This window comes from Manis pentadactyla, chromosome 2, assembly GCF_030020395.1.
Source record: "Manis pentadactyla isolate mManPen7 chromosome 2, mManPen7.hap1, whole genome shotgun sequence".
NCBI classification, from domain to species: Eukaryota; Metazoa; Chordata; class Mammalia; order Pholidota; family Manidae; genus Manis; species Manis pentadactyla.
Window position 1 is genome coordinate 230,152,176 of NC_080020.1, and position 9,640 is coordinate 230,161,815.

At 49.4% G+C, this 9,640-nt stretch overlaps 1 long non-coding RNA gene across 1 annotated transcript; it reads left to right on the top strand.

The window, feature by feature from the left end:
* Window positions 1–3,929: 3,929 nt before the first annotated feature.
* On the top strand, window positions 3,930–6,956 carry LOC118910499 (uncharacterized). The gene is made up of 2 exons (XR_008995957.1): window positions 3,930–4,953; window positions 5,083–6,956. It is a non-coding gene; the product is annotated as an uncharacterized LOC118910499 (long non-coding RNA).
* Window positions 6,957–9,640: the final 2,684 nt, after the last annotated feature.

The window sequence follows — 9,640 nt, forward strand, 5'->3', positions numbered from 1 at the left end:
GGAGGGAGGTTCCAGGTCTGGAACACTAACTGATGCAAATACTTCCAGATCAGGTGAAGACCAGAGCAGAGCTCGCATCTGAGCCGATGCCGATGTCCGGACCGAATCCAGCATTCATCTCACTGGCAACGTCCTCCTGTTAATCCAGCCCCTACAACTTCATCGGTTATTGAGTCTCTGTAGCCGGGGCCAGTGGGTATGGAGATTGTGCAGTCAACTAGGCCACTGATAAGAAGGGCTCAGTCTTCCTACTTGAGTTCTTTGGCCCTAGTGTGGCTTTCCTGGTCCTCCCCTCGTGCTTCCTCCCCTCTCTTTGCGGTGTCTTTGCCTACGTGTGTCACAGGACAGCTCTGTTCACCTGCCATCCTGACCAGGTGTGTGCCCAAGGCCACCGCTCCCCAACAGGAGTGCCGTGGGTCACAGGTGTAATTTTAAACTGTCTAGTAGCCACATTTTAAAAAGTAAAAAGAAACACATGGAAATAAAACCTATACTTTAGTTAATGCAATGCAATGCAAATATCATTTCAACATGCAATCAGTAGAAAAATTCTCAGTGAGATCTTTTTTTACTCTTACTAAGTCTTTGAAATATGGTTTGTATTTTATACTTTACACATCACAATTCATACTAGCCACATTTCACATGATCAATGGTCACATGTGGCTGGTGGCTGCCACATTAGAGTGCAGTTCTAGGGGACAAACACTATTCTACTCATCTCTTCATCCCTAGTGCCTGCTGAATAGTGGGCCCTTAGTAAATACAGAAAGAACAAATATGGCCACTGTTAGAAATGGGTCTTTCTCAAACATAGGTGTTTGGAGATAGACCAGAAAGCCCTGAAGCAGTGTGGCTGGTAATCAAAAGCATGGATTTGCATTCATAGCCCTTGGGTATGGCTTTATTAGCAGCTGACCCAGATCAAAACTTTCACCTCTTTGTGTCTCTGTTTTCTCATCTGTAAAGAGATACAGCAACACCTGTCTTGAAAGATGTCAGGACAGTTAAATGGGAAGATACACACAAAATGGGGAGTACTTGGCTTGCAGTAAGCACTCAGAAGAGGCAGCTGTAGTTATGTGAGACTCAATGTTCCATGAGTCACACGGAGAAGTGGGGTTTTAGGAGCAACAGTATGGTTAGGCCAGAGCTGTGTTGGTCCGGGTATAAGGTCTGGGTTTTCCTGCTTTAGGAGCTCTCTTGGGAGTCTTAAAGCCCTCCATGGTATTTCTCTTTTTGGCTGTAGCTGGGAGAAGTCACAGGCCAACTGCAGGGCTTGGTAATCAAGGACAAACGCCAGACATGGCCGCCCTCACTCAGGGAGTTGCTGACTGTTCATTGTCCCTCCGGAGCCTGAGGGCTCAGCCTCCCCTGGGAACTCAGTGGCAGCTGGGCCCCTTCGTACTGGTGAGGCTCTGGGTCTCTGCCACCTGCTGTCTGCTGCTCCCACTGTCCGCCTGGCATGCTCCGCCCTTCTCTTGGCACCCACTGGCATTTTTTTCTCTAAATTACCTGCCTTGAAGTATAGTTGTTTTAATCAATGGAAACAAATGTTTCATTATTATCCCCCATTTTGAGAATGAAAAATGGGCCAAACAAGCCACATGCACAGTGACATTAGGAAAAGCTAAGGCTAACTTTATTAAAAAGCTTCTTTGTGGTATCAGGCAGGAAGTGAAATGGCTTTAAATGGCAAACATTTCTCAATCATTTAATGCACTGGTAATCTTGGCATTCTTTCTCTTCTGTCCCTTAAAAAAGAAAGCAGTGCCCAGATATAACACACAAGAGAGGGGAAGGAAACTGAGTCAGAGCATTGCTGCAGAGCCCCTCGGAAGGGTCTGTGGAGCTTTGCAGGAAGGCCAATGAGAGATGCGAATATAGGAAGGCTCAGGGTCAGCTGTACGGTTATGCCTGGGCCACCTGATGAATTGCTGCCTGTTGGTTGGTACCACGGGCCAACTGAGTTTCTCAAATCTGTCACTGTTGGAAACACCATAAATGCCAGATTTTGGACTTTAGCTTGTGAATCCATTTTCTGTGGGTGGTGAAACCCTGATCCCCACATATAACATTTAGACCTCTTCACAAATGCCATTTGTCCTTATTTCTACTGCTAGTTAGACTCTCTTCACAGAACATAAAAACACAGTGAAGCATGATTGGTTAAATCTTTTCCTGAAGAAAAAAATCGCACTTACTTATTGAGTACCAAACCAATAGAAATTAAAAGGGAAACCAGAAGATTGTTGCCACTGATATATTCTTGCAAAATTGTATTTTTTAAGACTTATTTATAGATCTCAAACAGGATATGGCACATGGGAGGTGTTCAGTAAATATCCCTTAATTGATTAAAATGAAGAAATAGACTTAAAGATCTTTAAGCGAATAGGTATCCTTTTAAAAATAGTAGTTGATTTTAATCAGTAACAAAAATTGTTGTCAGGTGGAATCATGCTGATTGGGAGCAAAAGTCTGGCTAACACAAAACAGCTCTCAAATGTCATGATTTTAGGATCTTGCCTGAAAATTCTCAGGACGGTGTCCCACATCTTCTCAATAACCTTCGGGCTGTTCTGCAATGGCAGGTGGGCAGCATTCTAATAAGGAAGAAAGAGGTGTGCCTCAGGATATGGCTGGAGCTCCTATTTTGAGTCTTCCAATGCCATCCTTTCTTAGCCCATCTCCACCGTCTTCCATCCAGCGAATCCCCCAGGCTGTGACCCTTGCAGTGAAGGAAGCTATTCCTGAGTCATCTGCTCCCCCCGCTGTCAGAGGGCTGGTCTCAGGTAATGTAATTGTGTGCTTGGGGTCTGACTTTCCCATGTGAGCTCCTCAAGGGCACAGACTCTGAATTACTCACTTAACATCCCAGTAACTCCCGCTCTGTCTGGTAGGTGACAGTTTAACAAAGGCTGGCGAATGAGTGAAGACAGATCTGTCCCTTGGTCCTCAGTCATGAACTCACTCTGCTGCTGGTGTTCTCTGCCGTGCATTTCTAGTCTTGCTTCTGTAGTTCCTCTCCTTCCCCCAGATAAAAAAATGAAGCCAGACTTCTCACCTTCGAAAGGCTAGTTCTATTTCTAAAGCTATTTTGTGGGTTCTTTTGAGAGGCTTGAAATGTCTCCTATTTCCCCCAGGAGAGTCCGGGTGAGGGTTGGCAAATGGTGCCGCAAACTGAAAGAACTTACCCTTGAAGTTAAATGAAAAGGACACTGTGTCCCTTCTTTTTTAATTTCAATCCCTGTCCTTGTCAGGTGGCAGGGACTATGCAGGCTGGAGAAGCTTGCTTCCTTCCCCGCCCCCATGCCCTGGAATTCCTTGTAACCCTGTGTGATTTCTGAATTTCCCTCGCTGGTTTTTGCTGCTTAAGTGTACTTGAAATAACCTTTGAATATGGGAAAGGGTTTCAGCACAGTCCCATGGTAGCAGGGGACAGTCAGTGATTGTAGGAAAGTATTTTTTTAAAGCCCTGACAGCAAGGGGCTGTTTTCTCGGATGGGCACTGGACAAATGTGCTGCACAATGGCTACTTGCAGAGGCTAGAGTAACTTCTTTGGTTCACATTTCTCCAGAGGGTGATCCCAGGTCGGTGGCCTGGTTAAGGCTCTTCCTTGTTTCAGTCCACCTGGTTATTCTCATGCTCATCAGACCTATGATTCCCTCTTTGATGACGCTCCCATGGCCAAAGTGGGGTATCCTGTCATCTTGGCACCTTGTTGCAAGAACAAAGTGCTCACCTCCGAGCAGGTTAAGTCTTTTCCAAATCACCTTTGTTTGGGGCTCTGAAGGAGCTGAGTAACTAGCAGCCAGGACTGTCCTACCGGGCAGGGGCGATCGGCCGCAGGGCCATTGCCGTGGAGACTATTGATCAATCTCATGAAACCTGCTGGGAGGGGGTGGGGATGAGAAGCCACAAGAAAATCATCTGCTTTTGGAGGTGGTTATTTAAGGCACTTGATTCTGGAATTAGAGGGAAGCTAAGCATTGTAACTTCCCTTAAGAAATGCACCTGATGTGTACATGAGGCCTCATGGTCTACAGCGGTCTCAGAGCCTAAAGCTAGTTTTGTGTGTACCGTGTCAGGGTGAGGGTCTCTTTACATATGCATTTGCCCCACTGGGCCTGTATGTACAACTTGATGGCTGTAGGATTTCCCAACTGCCATGGGGAATCCTGTTCTTAGGTTTTCTGTTTAGAAGCTAGTAGCAGGTCATGACGATTTTGGGCATGATATTGTTGGCTCTCCTGTCCTGAGGACCTACTGTGTGCCGAAGGCTTTACCCGCATCGTCACTGCTGGTTCTCAGGAATCCTGTGTAAGATGGTGTTGTTTATTCTACAGGCGAGGAAATAACCTCCTAAAGGCCACGGAGCTAGTAACCGTCAGACCAGGGGCATCACCCCAGCTGGCTGATCTCATGCTCTTCCACTGCGGCCCCCCTGTAGAGGGTGGCAGTCTGATTAAGGGCCACCCTCTGGTCTGCTAGTAGGCAGTCCCTTGGGGGCTGCTCATGGCAGCTCCAGGGCCTCTTGGGGTGCACTCATTCATCTGCCTCTTGGCCTCTTCCAACAGTGTGATGCATCCCCCGTCTTTGAGAGAACCAGCCAAGACCGTCTCACCTGGTAACACCTGGTAGGGGTAGGAGGTTCAGGATCCTTGGCACTGGCCACCCTGGGCTTTGTCCATCAGTCCAATTGATTGGTCCTGGAGTCTGGGGCGAGTGTAATGTCTGAAGCATGGGATTCTGACTTTGTAAAATGTCTTACAACGCAATCACCATTGAAAGAGCTGTGTTTTATTGTTTTTATGGATGCTTAATAGTCTGGACACTCAGGCGCTGCCCTCTGAGCGAGTGAGGGCTCTGCAGGGGCTTCGGGCGAGCCCCGCGGTGCTGGAGAGGAGACCACGGCCATCGCGGCACGGTCACTGCCTTGTCAGGCTTGGGTTTCTTAACGTGAGCTGCTTTTTCCTGTAGGGAAGACTCCGGACTCCACAGACAGGCCGGGGCTGGCTGGGGCTGGGTTCCCCTTTCCCTGACTGTGTGCCTGCTTTTTCCTCTTTCTAAGGATTGAGACCCTCCCATGTCCCTTAAATAAGGACTGTCTTCTAAGAAAGGGAGAGGACAAGCCAGAGGCCTCCTGGTTCACTGTCTCATTGCAATACTGACCAACCCCTGCAGGCCTAGAACCTCTTTCCTTTAGAGCTCTAAGCGGCCCCACTGGGGACAGGGGCGCACCGGTGGTGACACGGCCAGTCTGGCTCTCCAGGGCTGTGAGGGAAAGTCATTTGCCTCTAACCTCACAGCCCACATCTGCCAAATGAGAAGGACAATGCCCATGTTGCAAGAATAAGGATGATGAGTTTAGCACCTGCCAGAATGCAGATGGTTCATAAATGATTGTTGTTCTTCTTGCTACATAACAATCTTACATAGGCTTTCCCAAGCTCATAGGAGTTGGGAGGGCTCAGCTCTAGTGTCCCCTTCTTCCTCACCTTACTCTCCCTCCTGCAGCTCTTGGCTGGCCTGACCACAGAATCCACCTTGCAATCGTACGCAAATACAGACTGTGTCTTATCTGCCTGCTAGATTGAAGCTCACAGAGGTTAAGGCCTCAAGACAACAGGCTAGTTGGTGGTGGAACTGGGGTTTGAACACTGACCCGTATTCCTTATCCCAGGAAAATGGGAAAAAATAATTTAAGGCACCAAGTTCTAGAAACTTGCACAAGGCACTTTCCCTCACTTTTGCTTTGAGTTGGAATGAGCAGTTCTGCGCTGACCCTCACTGGACACAGGGGACAGGCTAGGCCTCCTGGTCTCCAGCATGCAGCACATTTGATGGGAACCTACCAACTTGCCAGTTTCCCAATCAGGGTGGACTGCACGGCTTAGAAACACCCCCTTGAGATATGGGTCCAAACTCCTGCTAGAGGACAGCCGTGGAGGAAGTGCTCGGAGGGTGCTGGGCCAGCAGGAAGTGGGAGCTGTTTGTAGCACAGAGGATGTGGCTCAAGACAAGGTATGAGAAATGAAAGCTAGGGAGGAAGTAGAAGGGGGATCCGTAGGTGCCTCGAGGACAAGGAAGTGGCTTTGTTGGCAAAGGTGGAAGGAGAAGACAGCATGGAGGCTGAGCGCTGGGTGGGGGGCAGGTGTGGAAGCCGCGTGCCCTCTTTCAGTGTCTGCGTGAGGAGCCACACTGGGGCGCCAGGTGAGACTTCTGATGCATGCAGGTTCCGAGTCATTTCTCAGAGGAGCCACATTTGGGGAGCAATTTAACTTCCGAAGGCAGTGAACCACTGAGTTCAGAGGTCTAGCAGACAGCAGTGAGGTCCCTTGGGACGTGCTGCTGGCCGGGAGCTACGCTAGGGGCAGGAAACCCCCTGAGCCCCAGTGTTAAATAATTCCATCCTCACAATGACGCTGAGAGGTGGGCAAGAGCTATTACCCACACCTGACAGAGAGGAGGCAGCCCAGAGTCCCAGTGCCCAGGTAACTTGTCCAAAAGCAGAGGTCGGCAGCAGGTTGATTTTAAGCAGTCTCTCTGATGCCAGAATCAAGATTCTTTCTGCCAAGGGGCTTCTTCATATCCAGGTCTTGCTTGGAAATTTTTCTCCCCCTACATGTGAATAAGGAGCATAATCAGAGGCCATTTTTAAGGTCAGGGGTCCCTTTGGAAGCCGGGTGAAAGCTGGTGTCTAAGAGGACATCTACCCTATGATTTAGGGGCTAGGGATCCTGTGAGTGCACCTATAAGCCCCTTAATGTCCACGGACACAGTTCAGGAACTCTGGAGATAAGGGAAGGGAAGCCAGAGGTCAGAAAAGAAAGAGGCCTCAGTGGAAACAGATTCAAAGACTGAATTGTCAGTCCAACATGTGCATTCTGAATTTGTTGCCTTGAACATAACTTGTCTCAATAAACATGGCTGTATTACCTCATGTGATAAATGTTGTTGGTAACGTATGTGTGAAGACGGACAGCTCATTTGGACATTCTACAGGTCCGTATTTTTTCCTATCATAAAAGCCAGAACATAAAATAACTGAAAACGACAGGTCAGAAAGCCGAATCTACAGCGTCGCTTCCCTTCCACTCCCATCAGGTGTCTTATGCTCAGGGCTATGCGCCACGTAGGGAGGACGCTGTGAAGTCATCCAGGACTTTTCACAACATTGTCCCAGTAATCTTCAGAGGACCTGTGTCTCATAGAAATATGGTTCTCTGTATGTCGTACTAAATGTGTTATTTGTTTTATACCACTTTTGAGAGATCCTTAAAAATGCTCGTGCACAGGGGACTGTGGGCTATTGGAAATGGAAGGGAGCTCAGACACCATCTGGCCCAAACCGTCTCATTCTGCAGATGGGGAGACCGAGGTGGACAGACCTTAAACTGACAGTCTCAGGGGGGCTGGTTGGCTTGATGGCTGACTGGGACTAGAACCCAGGTGTCCTGAAGTCTTACAGGGCCCAGTGCAGTGTGACCCAGATGTCCCCCAGCACGCAGTACTTACCTGTTACATGTGTGGCCAGGTAGAACTTTCTTCTGACCTCGCTCCCTCCTGCCTTCTGCTTCACAGTCCTGGAAGGGGGGGATCTCTGGTCAGAGAGGGGAAGGCATGGATACTTTGCTCGCGGAGACCCCACACTCACGCTGGGGACCACGACCATGGCCACAGAAAGGTGTGCTGGTTCAGGTGTGGTAGGACTGCCCCTGCCTCTGGGGCTGGGGCCAGAAATAATGGCCAGCACCACCCCAAGGACAGGGGACAGTCCAGGGTGGGGCGGTACCCAGGAGCCAGAAAGATCCAGAGGCACCAGGGTGGGGAGAAGGGACAGGGCACCCTGGAGGAAAGGACCCTGTGCGGCTTGACAGGTGACTTAATGGGAAAATGGAAACAATGTGGCATAGTGTCCGCTATGCTTTTGTGTGGGGGGACCATTCGGGGTGGAGGGGAGGGCCCAGCTGTCAGCAAGTAGGACGCGCCTGCCGGTGCACGTTGGGCCCAGGCACTGTGGGAAACGAGTAGAAGTTCGGGTCTCCACTTTTAAATTTCTTAACCTCAGAGGTTGGTGTGGTCAGGCGCCAAATTTAGCCACTTAACCTCTGGTGCTTTGTATTTTCAGGCATTTTCCCCCTTTCAATTGGGCTAAAACCTGGCTTGAAATGCAGTCCATGCTATTGCCCTCTGGGCAAACTTGGGTAAGTGGGTTCCTTAAGTTCTCTGATCCTTGGTTTCCTGGCTGGCTGAGTAGAGCTGCAAGTAAGCAAAAAACACCCCGCTTTAAGAGAGAAGCTAGAACTCCAGTTAGAAGGCAAAGGAGCGGGATCGCAGTAAGCTCGGTCCAGGGAAGGGCGTGCCCCCAGGGGAGAGGCCATCCTGGAAGCACAAGGAGGGACTTGGGGAGCAGACCCTGCTGGCCTCCCACTGCAGGGAGAGCCCCCAGCCTGGACTGCCGAGCTGGACTGGTGGTGCCCTGTCGCGGGAACCCACACACCTGACGCCAGGATGTGTGCAACCCATGCATCGCACTCCCTGCTCTCGCTCTGAGGTCACTGAGCAGACTTCTGGTTCAAATTTGGCTGTTCAATTCCCATGTAATTTGCCTACGTGGAACGAATCTTTGGCTATAGTAAGAAAGAGCTGGAACTGCTGGGGGTTGTATTTTGTTTTAATAAATGCATAGGTTGGCACTCTGGTCTCTGTACTTTGGTGTCCTGAGGGCTGGTGAGCATGACTCAGTATTGTTCTCACACGCAAGGCCTCCGACCCAAGCTGCTGCGTCCACCCCGCTGGGCTCCTTCCTCCCAGCTGTGCCTCTCTCTGCCCCTCCCCCTGACCCCATGCAAGGGCTCAGAGCCACTTTCATTCCTGGTGGGTGGCTCTGGGCCTGCTCGGCCCCACAGTTGCATGCCATCACAGCTTAGGAGGAGGGCCTGGGCCCAGGGCCGGAGCCAAGAGGCCTGTTGGCCCTCAAAATCGCCAACTGAATGAATGAATGACCTGGACTTACATAGGAGGATAATAGAAGGCAAAGCTCTGGCATTTCGGGGGGTCCCTCTGTGGAAGGAACAGTAGGCATGGAGACCTGGGGTTCTAGACTGGGCTCTTCCTTTGACTCTCTGCAAGGTCACAGGAACGTCAACAGGGTCCTTATTTGTAAAGCAAAGCTGTCTGGGTCACGGCCTTGGTGTGGATGGGAAGGTGCAATCTCCCATAGCTTTAAGGACACTTAACATTAATCATTAAGTTCAGTGAAGTGAACTGAATACAGAATCTTCAAGTTCACATGCAAGGGTGAAGGACAAGATGATTTGAAAGGAGGAGAACATGATGTAGGACTTGCTTTCTAAATACTAAGACTTATTAAAAAGTTGTTTTATTAAGATAGTGCATTGAGGCAAGAATAGACAGTGAATCAATTGAACAGACCAGAAAACCCAGAAATTGACCCACATGGGAAGCTGGTGTAGAAGAGACGCAGAATCACAAATTAGTGGGGAATGTGTGGGTTTGTCCTCTGGCACATTTAGTTGTCCATATGGGAAAAAAGTTGTCTTTACCTCACCAAGACATCAATTCAGGTAGATTAAAGACAAACATGGGAAATGTGGAAATGCAGGAGACTGT